Below are 23,088 nucleotides of genomic sequence, written 5' to 3'. Positions count from 1 at the left end.
CTCCACGTCTTCCTTTTGCATTGGGCCCTGCCAGTTATGCCGCTGGTCCTGGTAACCAGGGTGCATTTCTATACAGCACATGCATTGGAAGTGTTATATTTAGTCTTCCTAATGACTCCAGCCCTCTCACGACATGGAGAACCTGTGATTTTTCCCGGGTACAGCTTAGAATGGACTGAACCAAATTCAATGTCCTTTGCAATACACTGTGACTGTCCTCACCTGACTACAACCACCCAGTGTACCCAGACCTTTGACTGGGCATCGGGGGCTTTTAAAGAACTAGCCTTAGGTCTCCTATTTTTAGGTCACCCCTGTGGACCTTTCCTCCCCATCGCTGCTCCTGAACTTGCTGAAGGACGGGGGCTTGAAGTTGTAGGCCTGCCTTTGCCGGAATACCAGAGCACCAGCTGCGTGTTTTAGATGCCATCGCCTCCAGTGTTCAGGTTTTAAACTATGCAGACTTACATAAGATAAATAGTGATCTTGAGGGGTTGAACTTTTCTAAGAGAAATATGAGGTGTTTGTTCTTTGCTTTAAATTACCCAGCTGAGTCATGTAGCACGGGAGCCTCTGCAGCACGGAACAGCCCTGCATTTGGCAGTGGGAGAGAAGGTGACCCACTTTATCATTTCAAGCTTTGACTAGCTTGTTTTAAATATACTCATTTTAATATTACTTTTTACTAGTTCTAAGTGAGCCATTCCTTCTTCATTCCATTTTGCACTTACGTGTGTTTTTATTTAAGAAGTAACGTTCTAATAATTCCATGGGGGCTATTTCTCCTGTTTGCCTTCATACTATCATTAGACACATTATGAGCTGCATTGAACACCACAAAAGTAACTTCAGCATAAAGATTCTTCTTAAAGTATCCAGTTAAATCTGCAGCCTGGGTTTCCAGGTGGCCACGTCCATGTGGAGGTAGGAATATAGACCCACAATAGCTTCTACAGTCATTTCTCTGGTCCTATTCTTACGCTAGTTGTGGGTTCCCAGGCTGTTGCCAAGATTCCTCATGAGTTCGTTCAGTCCTCAGGGAACATCCTGCAGTCCTCCTCCTGGGACCTGCAGGGCTGCTGCCCGGGGTGCCCTGGCTCCAGGACTGTGGAAACTGCTGATGCTCCTGCGTGTTCCTCCTGTCCCTGGAGAGCTTAGAGGATATGTGACTGCATGGAGGATGGTGAGAGGATACCTCAAGTGACACAGCATCCTGTATTTTTAATCAGTTGTCCCCTCTGGCCATTGTCCTAGGACCATAAATAGTGCGTTGAGACCTGAGGGTTGCCGTTCACTTGGGATGAGCCCTTTCCTAGGAGAGTTCTTAGGCCCTGCCTTCCAGCCATGTTCAGAGGTATCACAATATTCAGATAAATCATCAGGAGTTTGTCCCAGATGTTTGTTGGATGGTTACTGCAGTAGGGAAAGGTTGGAAACGCCCTAAAGGTCCACCAGAGGGTGATCAGGACAGTTAGGGTTCATCTCAATCATGAAAAACTGCACAGCCCTTGAAATGAATGAAGACTGTGATTACTATGGCAGTATTTTGAAGATATGTTATTAGTTTAAAATATAACAATTTACTGACCAGAGAATATGTGGTATGTCTCTATTTTTAAAAATTAAGGTATATCTAAAGTCTGGAAGGATAAAGACCAAACAGTTATCTTTTGGGAGAAAGATACAGAGAACCCTACACTTTCTACTTTATATATTCAGAAATTGCTTGAATTCAGAACTATTTGAATTTTGGACAATAAGCACATATTGCTTGTATAATTAAGCCATCAGTAAAGGTGGTAAAAGTTAATTTCAAGATGATCCTATGATGCTGTTTTTCAAATATGCCTAAACATTAATGTTTTGGCGGCTAACAGCTGTGCCAGTCTTTCCAACGGATATTTTTCAGTACCTAATATTGATAGGTAAGGTAATTGAAGTTGTGAGAACATAAATTACTTTGGTACTCAATAAAGCTATTTTCATTTTGAATGAAAAAAGTACCCACTTATAACCATTGAATGCGAGGGCCTTGAGGAGGACGGCGCATTGCTGCCTTAGGTTATTAAAGCTGAGGACCTGCCCCTTCCCCCAGCCTGTTTCCCATAAATCTTATGTGTTCAATAGCTGTCAAAGGCCTGCGTTATTACTTGGAATATTTTGCTTTTAGGTACATTTTTCATTCTGCTATGTCTGTGTATTTGATGGGATTGGAGATGGGCAGTATTTTATTTTCTCTTCCTGTGGATCCGGAAGGTCCTTCCCCCCATCATTTATCCTCCCTACTTCCAACATTTGTCTATGGAAAGGCTCCTGCCTGTCCTTCAAGCCTCAGCTTAAAATCTCATGACCCTCAACGGCAGAATTCGGGGCGCTTCATCTCTCCCAGTCCCCTTGCAGCCGCCACTGTAGGGGTGCTTCTCATGCTTTGTCCTTGTGTCCTCTCCACACGTGTCTTCCTGCTGGATTCTGGGCCCCTGAGCCTCAAGGGAAGAGGCCAAGTCACTGAGAACTTTGTAACTCTCGGTGCTGGACATGTAGGGGCTGAAAATATTTTAAATAATTTTTAAACCTTTTTAACTGAAATAGAAAATACAGAGGTAAAAGCTCATGGATTAAAAGGGTATATAACTCATTGATTTACACAAACTGAGCACATCTCTTCAACCAACACCCAGGTCAGGAAAGAGATTATTCTCAGAACCCCCCACACGTCCTTTCCAGTCACAAACCCCTTCCACTCTCCTGACCTCAGTCCTCTCCGACGCCGAACAAAACTCCCCTGCTCGGATGAGCTTCTTCATTCCTGTCTGGGAAACTGGTTGGCAGAGCCCTCGGGCCATAGGAGTGTCGTGCCTGTGCCTGTGATGCTGTTTCTAGATACCCAAACGTCCAATCCACCAGGTGCCAGAGGCAAAGAAAAGGTCCCCGTTTACCCCACCCTCCTCGGGGCTGCAGAGCAGCTCTGCTTGTGACCTTAGTCTAAGTCCCTCATGAGCAGTTCTGTCCCTTGACTTTTACTTTTGTCAGATTGGGTATTTCCTTCTGTTCCCGATGTGCTAAAATTTCTTTTGAATGTATACAGAACTTTATCTAATGCTTTTAAGTCTCTGATTACAAAATCATTTCTTTTTAATAGCTAAAGGCTCCAGAGTTTCTATTTCTTCATATGTCAGTTTTGGTAAACTACATTAAAACAAAAGAAATTTGTTAATTTTTATGCAAGTTGTCAAATTTATTGCGCATCATTTTTTTCGGTACAGATTCTAGAACTCTAGAGTCCCATGGCATTACCTTAAGATCTTAAAAATATATATATAAATTATTTAAGATGTATTACTTCCTACTTTGTAGGGGCTAGAGTGGTCTTCTAGTTTTGGCAGAAGACTTACTTCTCCTGGAAGCCAAATATATTATCATGGAAGATATTTTTTCTAAGAAGCCAGAGAGCAAATTACCATGTTGGATATTTTTAGTGTTTCATAGAATGGCTTCTGTTAGTTTCCTCTTATGTAAAAAGAAGAACATATATCAGATGGTGTATCTTCATTGCTCAATAAATCACTGACGTGTTAAAAAATGTATTTCTATTTCATTTGAACATGGAATAATTCCCTTCAGTTACATGCAAATATATAACTCATTATTTATCATTGGATGGCAGCCCTAAAAATACCAGAACATTAATAAGTACATAAAATGACATTAACTTAATTATTTAAAAATATCTAAATGAAAGAACCCCTGTTTGTAGATGATACCAATGTCCTTGAAAACAAAAAGGTTGGTAAAAATGAAACACTCATGGGCTTTCTGTGGGTCTGCTGGTTATTTAATGCTATATGTGTTTATAATCTGCAAGGATAAATGAATCATGATTTGAATTTTGATGACAAGGGTTTGATTTTGTGACAACCATGGGCCTTACTTGATCCTTATTGCATCTCCGCCTGCCTTTACATAGACCCGTCAGGCTGTGGCAGACTGCACATTGTGTCCTACAAGGCAATCGTAGGGAAGCGAGCCCGCGGAATGCATGTCGGCGTGGTTTGTTGGAGGGCTCTCTACATCCCAGCAACGCATTCAGCTAGTGACTCAGCATTGTGTGTTTACATAAAACTGGTTAGCTGCTGCCTTTTCCCCGACTCCCACCTAGTCCTTCTCTTTTCTAATATCCAGCCATTCTCTGTCTAATATCATGAATTTCTCAGTGGCTTTTCTATTTCTCCTTTAATCACACTTGCCTTCCCTATGCTGGATGGGTAAGTATTTGTCAGACATTTATTACTACATCATACTGCCTAACTAGTCCCTACGAAAGTTAGTAGCTTAAAGCAATAAGAATTTCTTTTCCTCCATGCATCTGTGGATTGGCTGGGGGCTGGCTGATCTAGGTTGAGCTTACTGAGTTTTTTCCAAGTTGAAGATTAGATTCAGGTTTCTTTTTTTTTCTTCTCTTTCTTTATTTTTTAAATCCTCACCCGAGGACATGCTTATTGATTTCAGAGAGGAAGGGAGGAAAAGAAAAAGGGAGAAAAACATTTTTTTAAAGATTTTATTCATTTATTTCTAGAGAGAGGGGGAGGGAGGGAGAAAGAGTGGGAGAGAAACATCAACGTGTGCTTGCCTCTCATGCGCCCCCAACTGGGGACCTGGCCTGCAACCCAGGCATGTGCCCTGACTGGGAATTGAACTGGTGACCCTTTGGTTCGTAGGCCTATGCTCAATCCACTGAGCCACACCAGTCAGAGCGGGAGAAAAACATTGATGTGAGAATGAGACATCAATTGGCTGCCCGTAGCACACACCCTGACTGGGGACCAAACACGCAACATGGACATGTGCCCTGACCGGGAACCAATCCTGTGATGCTCCAACCCCTGAGCCACACTGGCTAGGGCTAGGTTCAGGGTTCGGGGTTTTAATCCTACTTGGAATAACTGGCTGCTCAGTTCTTTTTTTTTTTTTTTTGCTCGGAGAGGGCAGCAGTACAAGAAAGGTGAGTGGAAGCTGGCGCCCTGTCACTTAGCCCACATTCCACTGGCTGAGGACATGCAGACCACAGGGCAGTCCCGTGTGACAAAGCACCACCTCAGGTATGCAACGAGTTTCTGGTGCGCCTTCAAACATCTACTTAGGTGAAAACTTTTTCTGATAATTTAAGCCTAGAACTTCTTCTGTTTTATATATAAACATAAGGGTTTTATTCATAACTTTTGACACAGTGAAAAATATTTCAATATTTTTCAGTAGTGAAACTACTTATAAATCAAGGGAAGATTGTATTTTGTTTTGTTTAAAGTCTTGCCAAGAACCATTTATCATTTCCAAAAGCCACATCACCAGTGGTCACGAACACTTGTGATATTTCAGTTGCTAATAAGCTCAGCCCTGTTTGCCTACATTGTTGTTTGCTGCGTTCATGGTGATTCTACCCTTAGAGGCAAGCAGCTCACGTTTTCATTTTGTATTCTGAGTTGTTACACTGTAACATCTACATATTTAAAAACATAATTTATTATTTCTTCTATTTCTTCTTTCTACGGTTAGGGTATTATATAGATATTTTAAATTTGTGTGTGCAGTCTACGGCCATACCGCCCTGAATATACCAACCTCATTTAAATTTATGTGTGCAGGTAAGGTTATTTTAGGTATGAAAATTATTTAATAACACATTGCAAAATATATGTTTCAGAAGATGTTTGGCCCTCTAAATTCTCCATATTTTAGCAGCAAGTTCAGTGAGCTGATTTCTGTTTTAGGTGGTAAGGGGCATGTTGTAACGCAGGGAGAGCTCTTCTACCTCAGCCTTGTGTCTGAAGGGACAGTGCTTTCTCTGTGAAGACCGCCACATGTTCTCTCTAGCAGTGGCTGTGAAGGGAGGTAGAGTGGGAGCTGGACCTGCCGACAGAAATGGTGTGTCTGTAGAGAGTATGCAAGCCTTTATAATACTCCTACTTCAGAAGCTCACCCCAAATGCAAGCAGTCTGGGGACCGGTGCTGTGAAGGCACTGAGTTTTTACTGTACTGCGCAAATCTTGACTGGTGTTGGGTAGTAACAGGGTAGTCAATTGCTCCAAGTAGGGCTGGAAACCTGAACATAACCTGCAACTTGGAGAAAACCCCTCAGAGAGCAGAAACCATCTGATGTGCTCCAAGATGGCTCTCCAACACCTGTGTGCAGGCCCATAGGAATCTGGCGGTTTCTTCCCAACTCTGTTATTAAAATCCTGTTATTCCCTGAGGTCACTGCCAGACATTGCTTCCTGTGGTATTCCACTGCCAGAGTTTTCCGTGTAGGAGGGTGGGAGCTCTCTGAATTGCTTCCAGAAGAGATTCTGGAAAAAGAGGGAGTGAAAGCTTGGTGACCAATCTCAATCCATAGTTCAAGGATATGAATATTTTCCTATCAACTGAAAACTCTGAGGGTAACTCGGGAGAAGTAAGTCAGAAGACAGTGAAAGAGTGACTGGGACTGGATAATGTACGCTGCTCTGTGTGCCCTTTAACCGAAAGTTGGAGCATTGATACTGGAGTAAAGGGCACACAACCTTTACTGGCCAGAAGTGGACGTTGGTTCAGGGCTCGCTTCATTTATTGACAAATACATTACAGCTACTCGTTTGCCCAACATCCATTACTGTGAACCCGAATATGTAATGATCATGCCAGCCTTTTGGGATGCAGATGTGTGTGGAAAAGAAGGTTTGATTATATTCACAGGCAGCGAATACAAAAAATAAAATTCAAACCTATAAAGGTTAGCATTCATTTCCCAGAAAGCCCAAGGAGAAAAGCCGGTGATTAATACAATCGATTGTGAGGCAGGAATGGAGCCCATCTTATACCTGCAGCTTTATCTAACATCAGAAGAATGACATGATTCTTCTTAAGGGCAGACAGCAACACAAGCTGCTGGCCGTGGAAGATTTGGAGGCATTTAAGCTCCGCCTCCATTGTACACAGATGGGGCCTGCGCGAAGATTAAAGGGGTGTTTTGCAGGGGAGGTCTAATACAGTTAGTCCCAATTTTTTGGCATTAAGCTCTCCCTAATTATTACATACTACACAGTCGCTATGCTGACTACCATATCAGACATTTGGTGTATAACATCATACTCATTTAATAAAGCTCCTAAATAAGGTGGAACTTAACAGTTCATGCTATATGCAATTGCCAGCTCAGAAAATTTTTTTCACTTAGTAGATAGATGATTTTGACATTGGGAACTACAACAGTTTTAAAAACCAGAGGATGAACTATCTTTGCCTAAGGTTACAGTTCAGTACAGTGTGTGCCTGAGTTCTTGGGGCTTCCTGCGATGTTCCTGAAGTGACTCCTAGCAACCTCCTGCTGATAACGTTAGTGTTGTGTTCTGCTGGTGTGTGTGTGTGTCGGTGGGGGAAGTGTGTGTGTGTGTGTGTGTATGTGTGTTCATTCCTGTTGCTGATGTTGATGGATTGTGACACCTTCACTCCGGAAACCATGGCGGTCTTAAGTGCCTTCGCAGGGTCTTCTGATCCCAATGCACCTTTCTGCCTGGAGGGGTTTGCTCCTTCCCTTGGAGGGAAGCTGGCTGCTGATTTTTGGTCTGGCTGGCATATGACAACACAGAACTCACTTCTTAATGGTTTTCACTGTCTCTCTGGCTGACGGCCTTGGAAATTAGGATGTCTAGCTTCTCCCTGTGCCAGGCGGTCTCCGTGCTTGTCCTCACCCTGAAGGCCATTCGGGTTTACACTCCAGGGAGTTCAGCTTACGTCCTAATAATGGTGAGAGCAATTTATGATGATCTTTTCTGATCATATCAAATTTTCCCTCTTTTTATCCAAGCTAAATTTTTCATTCAAAATTCCAAACTTAATTCTAAGAACTAGCATGTGTCTCTGCGTGTACATTGCTTAGGCTTATAGATTTCTCATGTCTCAGAAGAGATGAAATGCAGAGTTGGTGGTCAGATGTAAATTCTGTCTCTTAGCTGGATTTTTTAAATGTGCCAAAAGCCTCTAAATGTACAGCCCTGTCAGCAAATGATCAAAATATTTTATTTGTAAAATGCTCAGTAAATATTTAACTATAAATATTAACTATAAAATTAAATATTTATTAACTTTGTTAAATAGTAGGATAATTAGAAAAGGTGGAGATTTAAATAAATCATGGCATTTATTATTTAGTCCTGATTCATATAAAGCTGCCTTTGAAAGTTAAGTTTGGCTCTTTATTTGTTTGTTTATTAGCTGCAAAGCTCCAGATATGCTAAATGAAATAAATGCAGCGTCACAGGATGTAATGAAAACTTGCATCGAAACTACTTTAATCCAATTTAGCACAGATATTGCCCTTAAGGGCATGCTTTCCTATGGGTTCATAAAAGGTACTTGAATTTATCTGGGGATAAGGAGACAAATAAGTTATTTAATAACAGCAGTCTTTATGTATTTAAAAGTTAAAAGCACAAAAGATGGTGCCTACCTTTTCTTCTTAAGAGGAAGCGGGAGGAAATAGACTTGAGTGGAAAATGGAAATATTCTTTTAAATGAAAGAGAAATTTCGGTTTAATTTCAGTCAACAAATCAACCATCTCCCTTATGCCAGGGCTACGCTGTGCTCATAGGGAAAATGAGGTGGGTGGGACACAGCCCGGGACCTCCAGCACGCAGACCTGGGGGGCTCCAGCAGGTTACGTACAGGTGCTGGAGAACCAAGAGCGGGAGCTCAGTGAAAGCAGCCCAGCACTCCATGGTGGTTAGCGCATTTGCTTAAGGACAGGTTTCTCGATCTCAGCACACTCTGCGTGGGCTGGCTAACCCTCTGTTGTGGGGGCTGTGCTGTGCCTCGTGGAGTGGCTGACAGCACCTCTGGCTCCTGCCCCCTCTATGCCACCAGTATTTCCCCCTCCAGTTTCCACAACCCCAAATGTCCCTGAACACTGCCACATGTCCCCAGGGTCGGAGTAGAGAGTAGGCGAAATTGTCCCTGTTGAGAACCACTGACTTAAGGAATGAAGGAAAACTTTAAAAGCAATCACGTTTGAGATGAACACTGAAAGGCAGGTGCAGCCAGTTCGGGTCACTTTGCTGACAGGGAATTGCCTTCGTCAGAACTGCGTGTGTAGAAAGATGAATCTGAAGGTGGGTGTACAATAGCCTGGAGTAGGAAGAGCCTTGAGGGACAGGCACCTGCCAGGAGTGGCCCATTTCAGTCACCTCGTGAGCACAGACACCCATTCTTCACTCGTTCTGTGAAGCGGCCCTCACACCTACTGTGCCTCTATCACGTGTGGGCACTGTCCCAGCGACTGCAGGTGGGACAGCAAACAGGACAAAGCCCCTGTCCTCCTGTGGCTTACATTCTAAAGGGGAGGTGGCAAACACGGCGCATAAAAATGTAACTCAAATGCTTTAAAAATAGTACTTACACTCTATGAAGACAGTGAAATGGTTGATGTGACCATTAGTGACTAGAGAGGCTGCTGATATAATGATAAAACTTATAATGAAGCTATACCGACAACTTTGTTAGAACGAAATTACAGTTACGTCAACATTCATTAGAAATCTCATCCCTGGGTGGCTGAAAATAGAGGTAAAATAGAATGTATTTCTTCCCCGTTGACATAGGAAAGTATCTTTACGAAGAACATGACTTCGTCAGTTTATTGAGCAGAAAGGGATCTTACTTGTATGGCTTTCAGGACACTTGGACAGTTCCTTGTGAAACAGTGGGGCAGATTACAAGGCAAGAAGAAAGAAGGCAGCTCATGTTGCCTGGGTTGCAGCATACACCAGCCAGCTGTGCTTCTGGGCACCCGTTACTTAGTTTCAATCACAGCGGGAAGCCAGGGCCCCAGAATCTCTCCCCTGGAATACAGCTTCCCAGCAGGCCATCTGCCCTTTAGTTTTGTCCTTCTTCAATACATTATATGTTTGTAAAGCACAAAAAGGCCACACCCATTTTCATGTTAAAAATCACTAATGGCTCCTGATTGCCTTAAGATCAATTAGCAATTTCTGACCAGGGCCCAGTGAATTTCCTCGGACTCTCCCAGGGCTCTCCCTCTGCCTCCTCGGAACCTCCCTGCCTGCTAGGAGCTCTCCAGTCCACCCCACAGCCCACCTTGCTAACTCCCTGTCTCCTCCAGGACTCACTTAGAGGTAGGTTCCTTACGAAACTCTTACCTGATTATCCCGGGTCTAATTTAGACACCCTTCCAAGGTGCAGCGGGTGCACTTCTTCTTATGTAGTGGCCACACTTATGACCGTGTTCTGTGACTGCTCATTTCCTTGTCTGGTTTCCTGAAGGTTCATCCTTGTGGACCCAGCAGGTTTACACAAGGGCCCAGCACAATCAATAAATACTTGTGGGGTATATCAGCAGGGGTAATGCATTTCAGAAAGGAAAAGGCTGATGCCCAGAGAGCATATATTACTTGCTCAAAGTTACAGAGTGACAAATAGAGGATCTCTACCTGTGGAGCTTAAAAACTCAGGTTCTCTCTACATTCCAAGGGAATCTGTGTATTCTGTGGAGCTGTGTAGGTGCATTACAGAGATTCTTTTGGCTAAGATGGTTTACTGGTAGCCTTGCTGAGAAGTATTCAATACATATTCATTATTTATCAAACAGGAGACAAGACCCTGACTTGAGCAGTTGCTTTCTGTGAGGTGCTTCGGTGATTATCGCCAGTGTAGGATTGCCAACGCCTGAGTCCTCTGTGTTCTCAGCCAGGGAAGCGTTAGCATTGGGGAAACCTAGGTTTTTGTTTCTCGTTGTTTGATTCATTAATAGTCTATTAGACATTTACACAGTGCTTTTTGTTATGGTACCTGGTATGCTTCATTGCCTCTCCACACCCATTCTGTTATAATGTCGGTCTGCAAAACCGTATTGGGATGTGTGGGAAAACTATGCAGTATGTAATAATGCACAATTGAAACTGCTAAAATGTTCAGTGTGTTGTTTAACAGATTTCTAAAACTGCAGCACCTTTGATTGATTCATTGCTTTCTATTCTTTAGTCCTCATGCCTTTTTCTAAACACTAAAGTGCAAAGTGGACAAAGTAGAGAGGAATTTTGTTATAGCATTCAGCTATATCTAAGCTCATTCCTAAGTTTATGACTCTACTAAATAGCAACATGTTTCCTTGAGCATAGAGAAATATAAAGAACAACTGAAAACAAAATGCTTCAAGTAATATGCTGAAATTCTTTTCAAATATTAATGCTCCTTCAGTACATATGTTAAATGGGTATGTAATGATTATAGCAAATAAAGCTTTTTTTCCTTCAGATATTGGATTTTTACCATTACTGCTTCTGGCCAACTTAGATAGGTTTGCCGGTTCTTTCCTGGGCAGGTGTGTGCTCTTTTAGTGATATGCTAATGACCTATGGTAAGTTGGATTAATAGACTAATAATAACAGCAAATGTTTGTTATTGCCTGGGTATTTGTTATAGTACCTAGGCTATTTTTGTACACTACCTCATTTAATCTTCACAATTCTATGAGGTTGGTACAATTAAATTTTATGTGTTTTCTGGTAAATTCTAAACATTTAAGGAAGAAATAATATTAATTCTACATAAACTGTGCCAGAATATGGCAAAGTTGCATACACTTTCCAACTCATTTTATGAGGCCAACATTACTACTAAAACTAGACGAGGATACTGCAAGAAAAGAAAATTTCAGACCCATATCCTTCATGAACACAGACAAGTATATTTTCAACAATATACAAGAAAATTGAATCCAGAAATGTATAAATAGGATAATACATTATGATGAAGTTTATATCCTAGGAATGCAAAGCTGTTTTAACATTTGAGAATAATATCAACAGTGTGGTAGATTCAGAAAAGTATTTGATAAAACTTTGCATCTATTTATTATTTTTTTAAAAAACTCTCACCAGACTCAGAATAAAAGGGAACTTCCATATAAAAGGCATCTATAAAAACCTTACAGCAAAGATAATATTTAATGATGAAAGGCACAATGCTTTTCCCTTAATACTGGCAATTAGGTAAGGATGCTTATTTTAACAATTTTTATTAAAAAATGTATTAGAAGCCATAGCCAAAACCAGAAAAAGAAGTAAAAGGTATGTAGATTGGAAAGGAAGAAATAGAGAACTGTCTTGGTTAACAGATGATACAGTTCCAAGGAATCCACACAAAAAACTTGTGAAACAAATACACCATAGTCAGTCTTACCCTTACGTACTAGCAATAAACAGTTGGAAATTCAAATTTAAGTAAATTTTGTGTAAATAGTACACAAAAATAAATATGTAGTTATAAATCTATCAAAATATGTGCAATATCTTCATTCTGAAAACTACAAAGCACTGATGAAAGAAATCAACACGCTAAATTAATGCAGTTATACTGTGTTCATGGATTGGAACACTCAGTGTAGCAAAGATGTTGGTTTCCCTCAAACTCATCTATAGATTCAGTGCATCCAAGTCAAAATCCCAGCTGGACTGATCAACAAGCTGACTCTAAAATGTATGTGGAAAGGCAAGGGAACTAGAAGACTAGCAGAACAACTTTGAAATGAACAGTTGGAGGATTATCATTATTTGACATTGAGATCAACTCTTAAGCTACAGGTATCAAGAGAGTGTTATATTGGTAAAAGGATAGACATACAGAAGAATGGAAGAGAATAAAGATTCTAGAAATATGCCCATACGCATATATGATCAATTGATTTTTGAAAAAAGTACAGAGGGGGTTCAATGGAGAAAGAATAATCTTTTTAACAATGATACACAAGTCTTTAGAAATGCAAAAAACCCCCACAATTTTCGATTCATATCTTATACTATATGCAAAAATTAATTCCAAGTGGAGCATAGAAGTATTTGTAAAACATAAAACTATAAATCTTCTGGAAGAAAATAGAGAAAATCTTTGTGATTTAAGTTCAGGAAAAGATTTCTTACATATGAAATCAGAAGCATGATCTATAAAAGAAAATCTTGAAACATCTGACTTTATTAAAACTAAGAACTTCTGTGTGGACATTATTAAGAAAATGAAAAGCAAGCCATAGACTGGGAGAAAATACTGACAAAATCTTTATCCAATAAGGGACTCATATGGGTAATATATAAATAAGTCAAACTCACAAATTAGAAAACTCACAAATTAGAAAACAACCCAGCAAAAAACATAGGCAAAAAGATATTTGAAGACACCCTTCACCAAAAAAGATATATGGGTGGCAAATGGGCACAGAAAGATGTTCAACATCATTTCTCATTATTGAAATGCAAATGAAAGCCTCATGTGTTTGTTGTACATTCAACCAGAACAGAATGAAGAAACAAGAATTAAAAAAAAAAAAAAAAGAGAGAGAGAGAGAGGCTTAGGAATCTACAGGACAACTTTAAACCTTTCAACATCCAAATCATAGAGGTGCCAGAAGGAGAAGAGGAAGAACAAGAAACTGAAGATTTATTTGAAAAAATACTGAAGGAAAAATTCCCTAATATGGCAAAAGAAACAGACTTCCAGGAAGTTCAGGAAGATCAGAAATTCCCAAAGAAATTGGACCCAAGGAGGAACACACCAAGAAACATCATAATTACATTAGCCAACATTAAAAATAAGGAAAGAATCTTAAAAGCAGCAACAGAAAAGTGGACAGTTAGCTACAAAGGAGTTCCCATAAGACCATCAGCTGATTTCTCAAAAGAAACCTTGCAGGCAAGAAGGGGCTGGAAAGGAAGTACTCGAAGTTATGAAAAGCAAAGACCTACATCCAAGATTGCTCCATCCAGCAAAGCTATCATTTAGAATGGAAGGGCAGATAAAGTGCTTCCTAGATAAACTCAAGTTAAAGGATTCATCATTACCAAGCCCTTATTATATAAAATGTTAAAGGGACTTATCTAGGAAATAGAAGAAGATTAAAAACTATGAACAATAAAATGACAACAAACTCACAGTTATCAACAACCACACCTAAAACAAAAACAAAACAAACTAAGCAAACAACTAGATCAGGAACAGATTCACAGAAATAGAGATCACATGGAAGGTTATCAGTGAGTAAGGGGAGGGAGAAGAGTTGGGGGAAAAGGTACAGGGAATAAGAAGTATAATTGGTAGGTACAAAATATATAGGGGGAGGTTAAGAATAGTATGGGAAATGGAGAAGCCAAAGAACTTATACGTATAACCCATGGACATGAACTGAGGGGGCGAGATGCTGGTGGGAGGGGGGGTGCAGGGTGGAGGGGAATAATGGGGAAAAATGGGACAACTGTATTAGCATAATCAATAAAATATACTTAAAAATATTTTATGTTAATAAAAAAGGTGGTGGGGTACTATTAATAATTATTCCAGGATATTGGGTGTTCCAAGAATCTGGGATACATGGTCACACCAATTCCATGGCACAGATATTGTATATAGGTATTCAGCAATGATTCATATCCACTTTTAAGCTGGTTGAGTTAGAAGTGGCTATATAAGCAGTTCTCCATTTTTCTGCATGAATTACATAGTACATTGCTATGGCATACTCAGCTACAACATAATTCTCCTTTTTTTCCTACTCAAGGAGCTATATCAGAATGCAAATGAGAGCTGATACTTTAGGGTAATGGTTCTCAAATTTTACTGTGTGTACAAATCACCCGAGGTTCTTGTTAAAATGCAGATTCTGATTCATTAGGTCTGGGGCGAGACCTGGCATTCTGCATTTCAAATGAGCTCCCGGGTAATGCCAGTACTGCTAGCCCATAGATCAGTCTTTGAGAAGCAAGGCTCCAGCAGAACTTTTCGACGTCACTGGACAGTTTGGCAACTTGGGTTGTTGGTAACACAAAGCACCCGATTTCTCATCCGATTGCTAGACACTCAAGTACCGAGACACTAAAACAAACCTCTGTTGATTCACAGTAATTAAATGTTTTGGTCCAATAAAAATAGTGGAAACAATTCACCCTAAGTTTCGTGATGAGGTCTATGTAGCCAAAGGCAGATAAGACCATTCGTTGCTTCTCTTTAGTATAAGAAAACCTGAGGGGAATAGCTGTGTCCTGCACACACACAAAAGAAATGAATGGATTATTGCAAGAAGTGTCTCTTAAAGTAATTTTAAAGAAAATGGTTTTCTGCTATTTAATTAAATTGCAGCATTTTCAGATATTAAATTACATATAGCTTCCATTATAACTTTACATTGACAGTTGATCGCTATCACCAAATGGAAACAGTCACAGGAAACACGTGTGTGTACGTGTGCCAAGCAGAATCTGTCATAACCCCTTTTTTCCTTCATGAGATTATTTTCAAGTGTATCCAAATGTAGTGATTTTCTCTGTGATAGTTATCAGCAAGCAACATTCTGCTCCAAATTAAGATATTTTAGTAATGCGCACAGTTACTGTTCATCAGTTTTGTTTGACCAAATGTATGTTCTGGTAGAATTCTAGTTTGATATATTTCCCCACCCCTTCCACATTTAGCACAGTGTAGAGGGATTCTTGGGTGGTTTCAGACCCAAAGAAATGAATCACAAATGTGAAAAATGAAATTTCGGGCCATTCAGAAACTCAACACAAAGAAGTCAGGACTCTATTTCCTTGTAGAGCTAAATTAGATCAATGACCTGTCCCACATTGATTTACTGTATGCATTCTTCATGTTGTCCCCTCTTATCAGTTTTAAACACGGGCAGATGTACACTGAGTGCTCTCTGGTTCTGTTTTACTATCTGGTTTAGACACATTAGCTGGTTAATTTCTGAGGAAGTCATAGATGCCAAATAAATAACCAGTAACAGTGATAGACAAGTAAGGTTTTTCTTTCTAATTTCATTTTCAGTGTTTTAGTTTGTATTAGCTTATACATTTGTTGAGTAATGTCATTTTTCTGTGAAAAATGCAAACCCTCTTATAGAGCACAAAAGTAGTAATTTATATACTGAAGTTAAATCCTCTCCTAATTTCTACTCTCAAAATTCATAGTAATTGTAACAACACTGACTCCCATACATGCTGGGTTTTAGTGGTAGGTAATACAAATCAAAAGCTGACAGTTCTTTTAGATCTTTTATGCCAGCTTTCTAATTACTAGATAAAGAAAGACAGACCAAAAGCTGTTAAAACACTTGCCTAACTATGGAACTAGTTAGTGACAAAGGTTGTCTTTGAAATCCAACCTTCTTTGTTCATAGTTCAATGCTGTTTTTATATTGTTTCCTCTTTGTTTTCCTTTTCTATTATGTAATTTTAAATGTTCAGGACATCAGCATATTTTATAAATTTTATTTTAAAGAACAACAGAAAATATCCACAGAAAGTAACAGTGAGATATCAGGGGTGCATCTAGGTCTCTGAAATGTGCATTGGGTTTGCTCCAGATTAATCAAAACAATTTCTTTCTGCTACTTTTACTTGCTTCATCCTCCAAAGAAATGGACGAACATAAGCACCTGCTTTCAGGTATCCATGGACTTCTTACTGAAATTAAGAAACATCAAACATCAAAATAAAATTCAGCAGAGGGAAGTGGCAGGCAGTGTGGCGGCACTGTGAGCGTTGGTATGTGGCAGCGTGTACAGAATGACTATTGAGTGTTCTAATGGCAGTCAAGATTGCCTGAACAGGTTGGAAAGGAGCTGGCCAAGGTGCTGAAATGCCTGGCGGTCCAACAAAAAAACGTAGAGCAGGGCTTCCTGACCTTATTTGACCATGGAACAATTGAAGCTAAATCCAGTGGTCAGTTATCAATTCTCGTCTTTGTTAACTGTCAGCAATTTTTGACACAGTTGATTATTCCCTCCTTGTGCTAATTGTTAAGAAATTGTCTATCAGCTCTAAATCTGTCTATTTATATTCTGTTTCTGATGCTGGCAATGGACTCTGCGCACTACATTTGTGAGGTGGTGCCATGGTATTCTCTGTCAACAGGACATACTGAGAGCCCAGAGGAGTACGAGGGGGCTGGCTTCTCCTCACGTGCTTCCCAGGGGCTTCCTGTCTCCGTGCAGTTCTTGTGTTACGGCTTAGAAAAACTTCTCCACCCTAGAAGTGACAGTTTCTTCCTATTGCCACATATGATTCCAGTTTGAAGAGGGTTTTTTTTTTTTTGCCAGAATTTTATGGTTTTATTAACACAGATACAATGTGTACACAATCCGCCTGTTCTTTTTTTTTTCCTTCGCTGTGCAGCCTGGCATTGGGATTGGTGCCTCTGATGGCCAGCTGGGCTGCTCCATCCACAGTGGCTCTGCAGTTCTTTGAGGAGACGTTGTGAGCAGTCCCAGCACAGTAAGATTAGTTGCACAGCAGCAGCAGCACTTCAAGCTCCTTGACGCTGTGGACCAGGGACTCCCAAAGCCACTGGGCAGCGTGTGCTTTGTTTTCTTGTTGCTCCCACAACCAACGCTGGGCGTCAAGGTCTGGCCCTTGAATCTTCCGCGCACCCTATTGTCAGTGCCTCTGGGTTTCCGCCAGTTCCGCTTAATTTTGACATACCGGTCTGACTGGTGCAGGATGAATTTCTTGGTCCTCTTTTATTTTTAAAGATTTTATTTATTTATTTTTAGAGGAGAAGGGAGGGAGAGAGAGAGGGAGAGAAACATCAATGTGTGATTGCCTCTCGCATGCCCCCTACTGGGGATCTGGCTTGCAACCAAGACAGGTGCCCTGACTGGGAATCAAACCAGTGACCCTTTGCTCTGCAGACCAGCATTCAATCTGCTGAGCCACACCAGCCAGGGCTTGGTCCTCTTTTCAACAACTTTGGGTTTCATGAGGGGTTTGAGGGCAGCCATGGCGCTGAGTGGGGGATGGCTGTCACCTCCATAGGCAGTGCCGAGGAGAGCCGGTTTGAAGTTTTTCCAGTGCTGCGGGACCTGTCTGTACTGGATTGAATAGTGTTCCTTCTGAAGTTACGTCTTTCCAGAACCCCAGAATGTGACCTTTTTTGGAGATGGAGTTTTTGCATGTGTAATTAGTTAAGATGAGGTTGTGCTGGGTTAGAATGGGTCCTAAACCCAGTGACTGATGTCCTTATTAGAAGATGACATGAAGATGGAGGCAGAGATTGGAGTGACGTGCCTCCAAGCAAAAGGACACCAAGGAGACCTGGCAACCACCAGTAGTTAGGAGAGAGACATGTAACAGGTATCCCCTCAAAGCCTTCAGAGGGAACGTGGCCTTGCTGACAACTTGCTTGTGTGCTTCTAGTCTCCATACTGAGGACAAATTTCTGCTGTCTTAAGCCACCAGGTTTATGGTCATTTTCACAGCAGCCCTAGGACACGAATGCACTGTCTCATCATAGCCCTGTTAGAGACAGAAGCACCAGGTGCTGACAGCCTCTCTTTAGAAAAGGTTCCCAGGCCCATGAAGTCCCTCCTTTGAGCTCAGGAACCCCAGCACCAACTGGGCAGCATCTGCTTCTTAGGGGTCTGAGCTCGTCTCTGGGGGGCCCTTCCTCTCAGCTTTTTTAATAATCCCCCCAGCCCTAGAAGTGCTCATTTTTTTTCCTTGCAGTTGCATCCTTTGTGATACTTTAGAGTTCACTTTTTCCTGTTTTTGTTACCTAGTTAACAACTTCATGTTTAATAATTATTTACATTAAATTCTCTCAATTCAGCTTCCTGAATGGATCCTGGCTGCTGATACACGTCTCCGTGATACCTTTATTGTTAATTCCCAATGAAAGGACATTCTCTTGGGCTTCCTCCTGCCAATAGATCACACCTCAATCTACTCTGCTGCTTTGTTCTCTTCCTTCTAAACCCCTAACCTTCCTGTGATCCAGGGTGCAACCCTTTCCTCCCCTGTTCTCCCCTCCGCTCCACCTATACTCACTCTCTTGGCGAATTCATCCATACTTATGGCTTCAAAATCAATCTCTATGCTGTTGACTCCCAAATGTTTATAACTCTGACCCTGACCTCTGTCCCCTGAACTTCAACTACATACTCAGCCTCTCCTTTGTATGTCTAGTCAATAACTTAAATTTAATACGTGTGTCTAAAAGTTGGACTCTTAATCTTTTCTACCCACCCCCACCCAAAGCTGCTGCTTCTATACCCCATTCCATCACATTTGATGGAAAACCCACCCTTCCCCTTCCTCTCACACTGCACATCAAGAAGTCCTTGTGCCTCTACCTTCAAATTATGTTCAGAATCTGATTGCTTCTTACCACCTCCATTGCTGCCCCTTACCCCTGTCTGAACCACCTGAGTTACTGAAATTGCTTCCCACCTGGTCTCTGCTCCCACTCTTAAACTCGAGAGTCCATCCCCAGCAAAAACAGCCAGAGAAATATCTCTTGAAAGGAAGTCAGGTCATGTCCCCTCTCTGCTCACATCCCTGCAGTGGCTCCTCATCACACTCAGGGTAGAAGTCAGAGTCCTTACAAATGCCCACATGGCTTTACATTACCTGACCCCTGCTACCTTTCTGGGCTTGCCTCCTCCTCTCCCCGTTTATGACTCTGTTCCCACCACACTGGCCTCCTCTCTGCTTCTCTAACATATCGAGCATGCTCTTGACTTAGGGATTTTGTTCCACCTTCTCTGCTCTCAAGTTTTTTCTCCATATATCCTCTTGGGTGACTGTCCTTTAAGTCACTGCCCAAACTTATCTCCATGAAGCCCACCCCATATTTCCTAATTATTACTGCAATATAACCCCTCCCCATTCTCAATTCCCCTTGCTTTGCTTTTTATTTTTCATGGCACAAATTATCTCCTAATAAATGGTGTGACTTACTTTAGTATGTTTATTGTGTTTCTCCTCATGCTTGCATGAAAACTCCACAGGACAGGAATCTTGCCTGTTATAGTTGTATCCTGAGTGCCTGGCACATAGCAGAAAGACAGTGAAGATTTGTTGAATGTCAAAAGCATGAATGCATTAACAGATCACCCACAGAAGCTCAACAAATGTGCTGTAGGGTAAAGTAGACCACAAAAATGAGTACAGAAGGAGTTGAGTGCTGCCATAAATGACCAAAGAATTCAATGGAAAAGTAAACACTTCCAACACTAGGCTTCTTAAGAAAGTCAATAAGTGAGCAAAAAATGAAATAATTAACAAGTTTAGAAGTGATCTAAATCAAGAGCAACAGAGTTGCAAAATGTAAGAATTATGAACTTTTGGCTTAGGAAGATGGCGGCAACATAGGTGGGAGCAGAATCCACTTCCCCTCAGTGCCAGGGAAATACCTAGCTGATCTGAGGAGCAGAGCGAACAGCCAACAGTACTCCAGCATATACGAAGATTAGAGACCAAAGATAGAGGACATTGAAAGATCTGACGGTAAGAAGAGTGCTCAAGGACAATAAGGTCCCCGGGACCCGGGACCGCGCGGTACAAGGGCTGCAGAGGCGCCAGCCCTGGCGCAGGGGCTGCTGCAGGAGTCCTGAGAGAGGGCCAGGCTGCGCTGTGAGCAGCCAGGTGCTTGATTGGACCAGGGGAGCTTGAAAAGGAGGAATTTCCCAAAAAGAAAAAGAAAATAGAGACACTCAGGGGCTAGTTAGAGAACTCTCGGTGGTGGCCGAGGCCCCTGGCGCCCCTCCCCCCTCCGCCCCTGGACTGCGAACGGGGAACGCGGGATAAGCAGCACCGGCGCTCACCTGAGGTCCGGTTGCGCGCGGTAGCGCGAGCGCAGATTAGCGAACGGGGCCCGTACATGAAACCCCGGAGGGGCGCCCACACCTGAAACCTCCGAGATCTTTTGGAGCAGAGACTAGCTGCTCCACCCACAGACCCAAAACCTCGGAACCGAGGACCGCGTGATTCGGTCCCAGGGCGGCCCCGCCCACCCGAGAGTCTCAAGCCCCGGGCAGCTGGATCGGGCCCCCAAGCGTAGAGCCTCTGGCTTGGCTGCGGCGGGCTGCGCGCTCACCGAGCGTAGGGCCGGCTGGATGCGCACTTCCCAAGCACAAAGGGGCTGGCGAGAGTCGTAACACCAAGGCGGCTGAACCAGCAGTTTGCGGCGCGCCAGCCTCCCTAGCCTGGGCGGCTCGATCGGTCGGCCGGCTGCGCGCTCAGAGCCCAAATAACGTCACAAACCCGAAGCGGCTGGATTCCCCTGCTGCGCGCGCACGCGTCCGGAGCCAAAGCGGCTGGAGCGGCCACTCGAGAGTCCCAAGAACAAAGCTGCTGGATTGGCTGATCAACGGCCTGATTGCCTGCCAGGGACCACACCTACAAAACAGTGAAGAGTGTGACCCAGGAAGGAAGAAAAGTGAAACCAATCCTTCCAACCACCCCCTCCCGTTGCACAGACAGGACAACAGCAGAAATAACCTGAACGGTTTAAAGCCAACAGAAGATTTTTTTTTTCCCTTTTTTTTTTTTTTCCCCTTTTCCTTTCCCCCTGAACTCCTTCTTCCTCTCTCTCTCTTTTTTTTCTTTCATTCCTTCTTCCTCCCATCCTTTACCATTTTTATGTCTTCTTCCTCCCTTCTTTTATCTATTTCTATGTTTTAATTTTTGTTAAAATTCCTTCTTATCTTGCCTCCGATCTTTCTTTAATCCTTCTTCCCTCCTTCCTCCCTTTCCTCCTTTCCTATTTCCTTTTTCCCTCCTTCCCATCTTTGGTTTTTTTTGTTTGTTTGTTTGTTTGTTTGTTTTTTCCTTTTCTTTCTCCCCCCCTTTCTATTTTTCCCACAGGTGCGACAACAAAACCTGGAGTGCTGAAAAGACTAGAGTTAGACCGTGTTAAACACATAAACGTCAGCTCAAGACCAGTGAGCACAGGAGAGTAAGGAGACAGCACCACCGAATCCCATTGGCATTCTACCATAGAAGTTCATATCATAAACCCAGGGATTCAGAACAAAGCAATTTAAGAAGCAGAGGCCAACAAGAAGAGCCTCACAAACAATGGGAAGACAAAGAAACAATTCCCAAATGAAAGGAAAGGAGGAAGTCTCAGAAAGAATACTAACCGAAAAAGAGGCAAGTCAACTATCAGATACTGAGCTCAAAGCAATGGTCATCAGGAAGCTCACTGAGCTCTCTGAGCTCAAAGAGAACTACCAGAAACTACAAGGAAACTACAATGAACTCACTGCAAACTATATCAACATGAAAAAGGAAATAGAAAATATCAACAAGAGCCAAGAGGAAATGAAGAATACAATTTCTGAATTGAAGAACACAGTAGAAGGAATTAAAAGCAGACTTGATGAAGCAGAGGATCGGATCAGCGAGCTGGAGGATAAAGTAGAAAAAAACACCCAGAAGGAGCAAGAAAAGGAAAAGAGGCTCAGAAAGAATGAAGAGGCAATAAGGGAAATGCAGGACAACATGAAACATAACAACATCCGTATAATAGGAATACCAGAAGGAGAAGAAGAAGAGCAAGGGATAGAAAACCTGTTTGAAAAAGTAATGATGGAAAATTTCCCTAATCTGAGGAGAGAAAAAGTCACCCAAATCCAGGAATCACAGAGAGTCCCAAACAAGAGGAACCCAAAGAGACCCACTGCAACACACATCATAATTAAAATGGCAAATTTCCAAGACAAAGAGAGGATCTTAAAGGCAGCAAGGGAGAAAAAGGAAGTAACATACAAGGGAGCCCCAATAAGGTTAGCAACTGACTTCTCAATGGAAACGCTCCAAGCCAGAAGAGAATGGCAAAAAATATTCCAAGTAATGAGAACCAGAGGCCTCCAACCAAGACTACTTTACCCAGCAAGGCTCTCAATCAAGATAGAAGACCAAATAAAGAGCTTCCCAGACAAAAGAAGTCTAAAAGAATACAGCTCCACCAAACCAGCTCTGCAAGAGATGCTAAAGGGACTGCTTTAAGGAAAGGAAGGAAAAGAGAAAGACAGAGGAACACAGGTAGGAAATAATGGCAATGAATAACTACCTATCGATAATAACCTTAAACGTAAATGGATTAAATGCTCCAATCAAAAGACATAGAACAGCTGAATGGATAAGAAAACATGACCCACACATATGCTGCCTACAAGAAACCCATCTCAGGACAAAAGACTTACACAGACTGAAAGTGAAGGGCTGGAAACAAATTTTCCAAGCAAACGGACAGGAAAAAAAAGCAGGGGT

At 42.0% G+C, this 23,088-nt stretch overlaps 1 protein-coding gene and 1 pseudogene across 1 annotated transcript in view; one reads left to right on the top strand and one right to left on the bottom strand.

Annotated features, from left to right (window-relative positions):
• Positions 1-23,088, top strand: part of SV2C (synaptic vesicle glycoprotein 2C) — a 187,089-nt gene that overhangs the window by 5,743 nt on the left and 158,258 nt on the right. The window lies entirely within an intron of this gene.
• LOC112307465 (large ribosomal subunit protein eL32-like) lies at positions 17,137-17,813 on the bottom strand (annotated as a pseudogene).

This window comes from Desmodus rotundus, chromosome 1 (genome assembly GCF_022682495.2).
Source record: "Desmodus rotundus isolate HL8 chromosome 1, HLdesRot8A.1, whole genome shotgun sequence".
NCBI lineage: Eukaryota > Metazoa > Chordata > Mammalia > Chiroptera > Phyllostomidae > Desmodus > Desmodus rotundus.
This window is presented reverse-complemented; position numbering and strand designations above follow the sequence as displayed.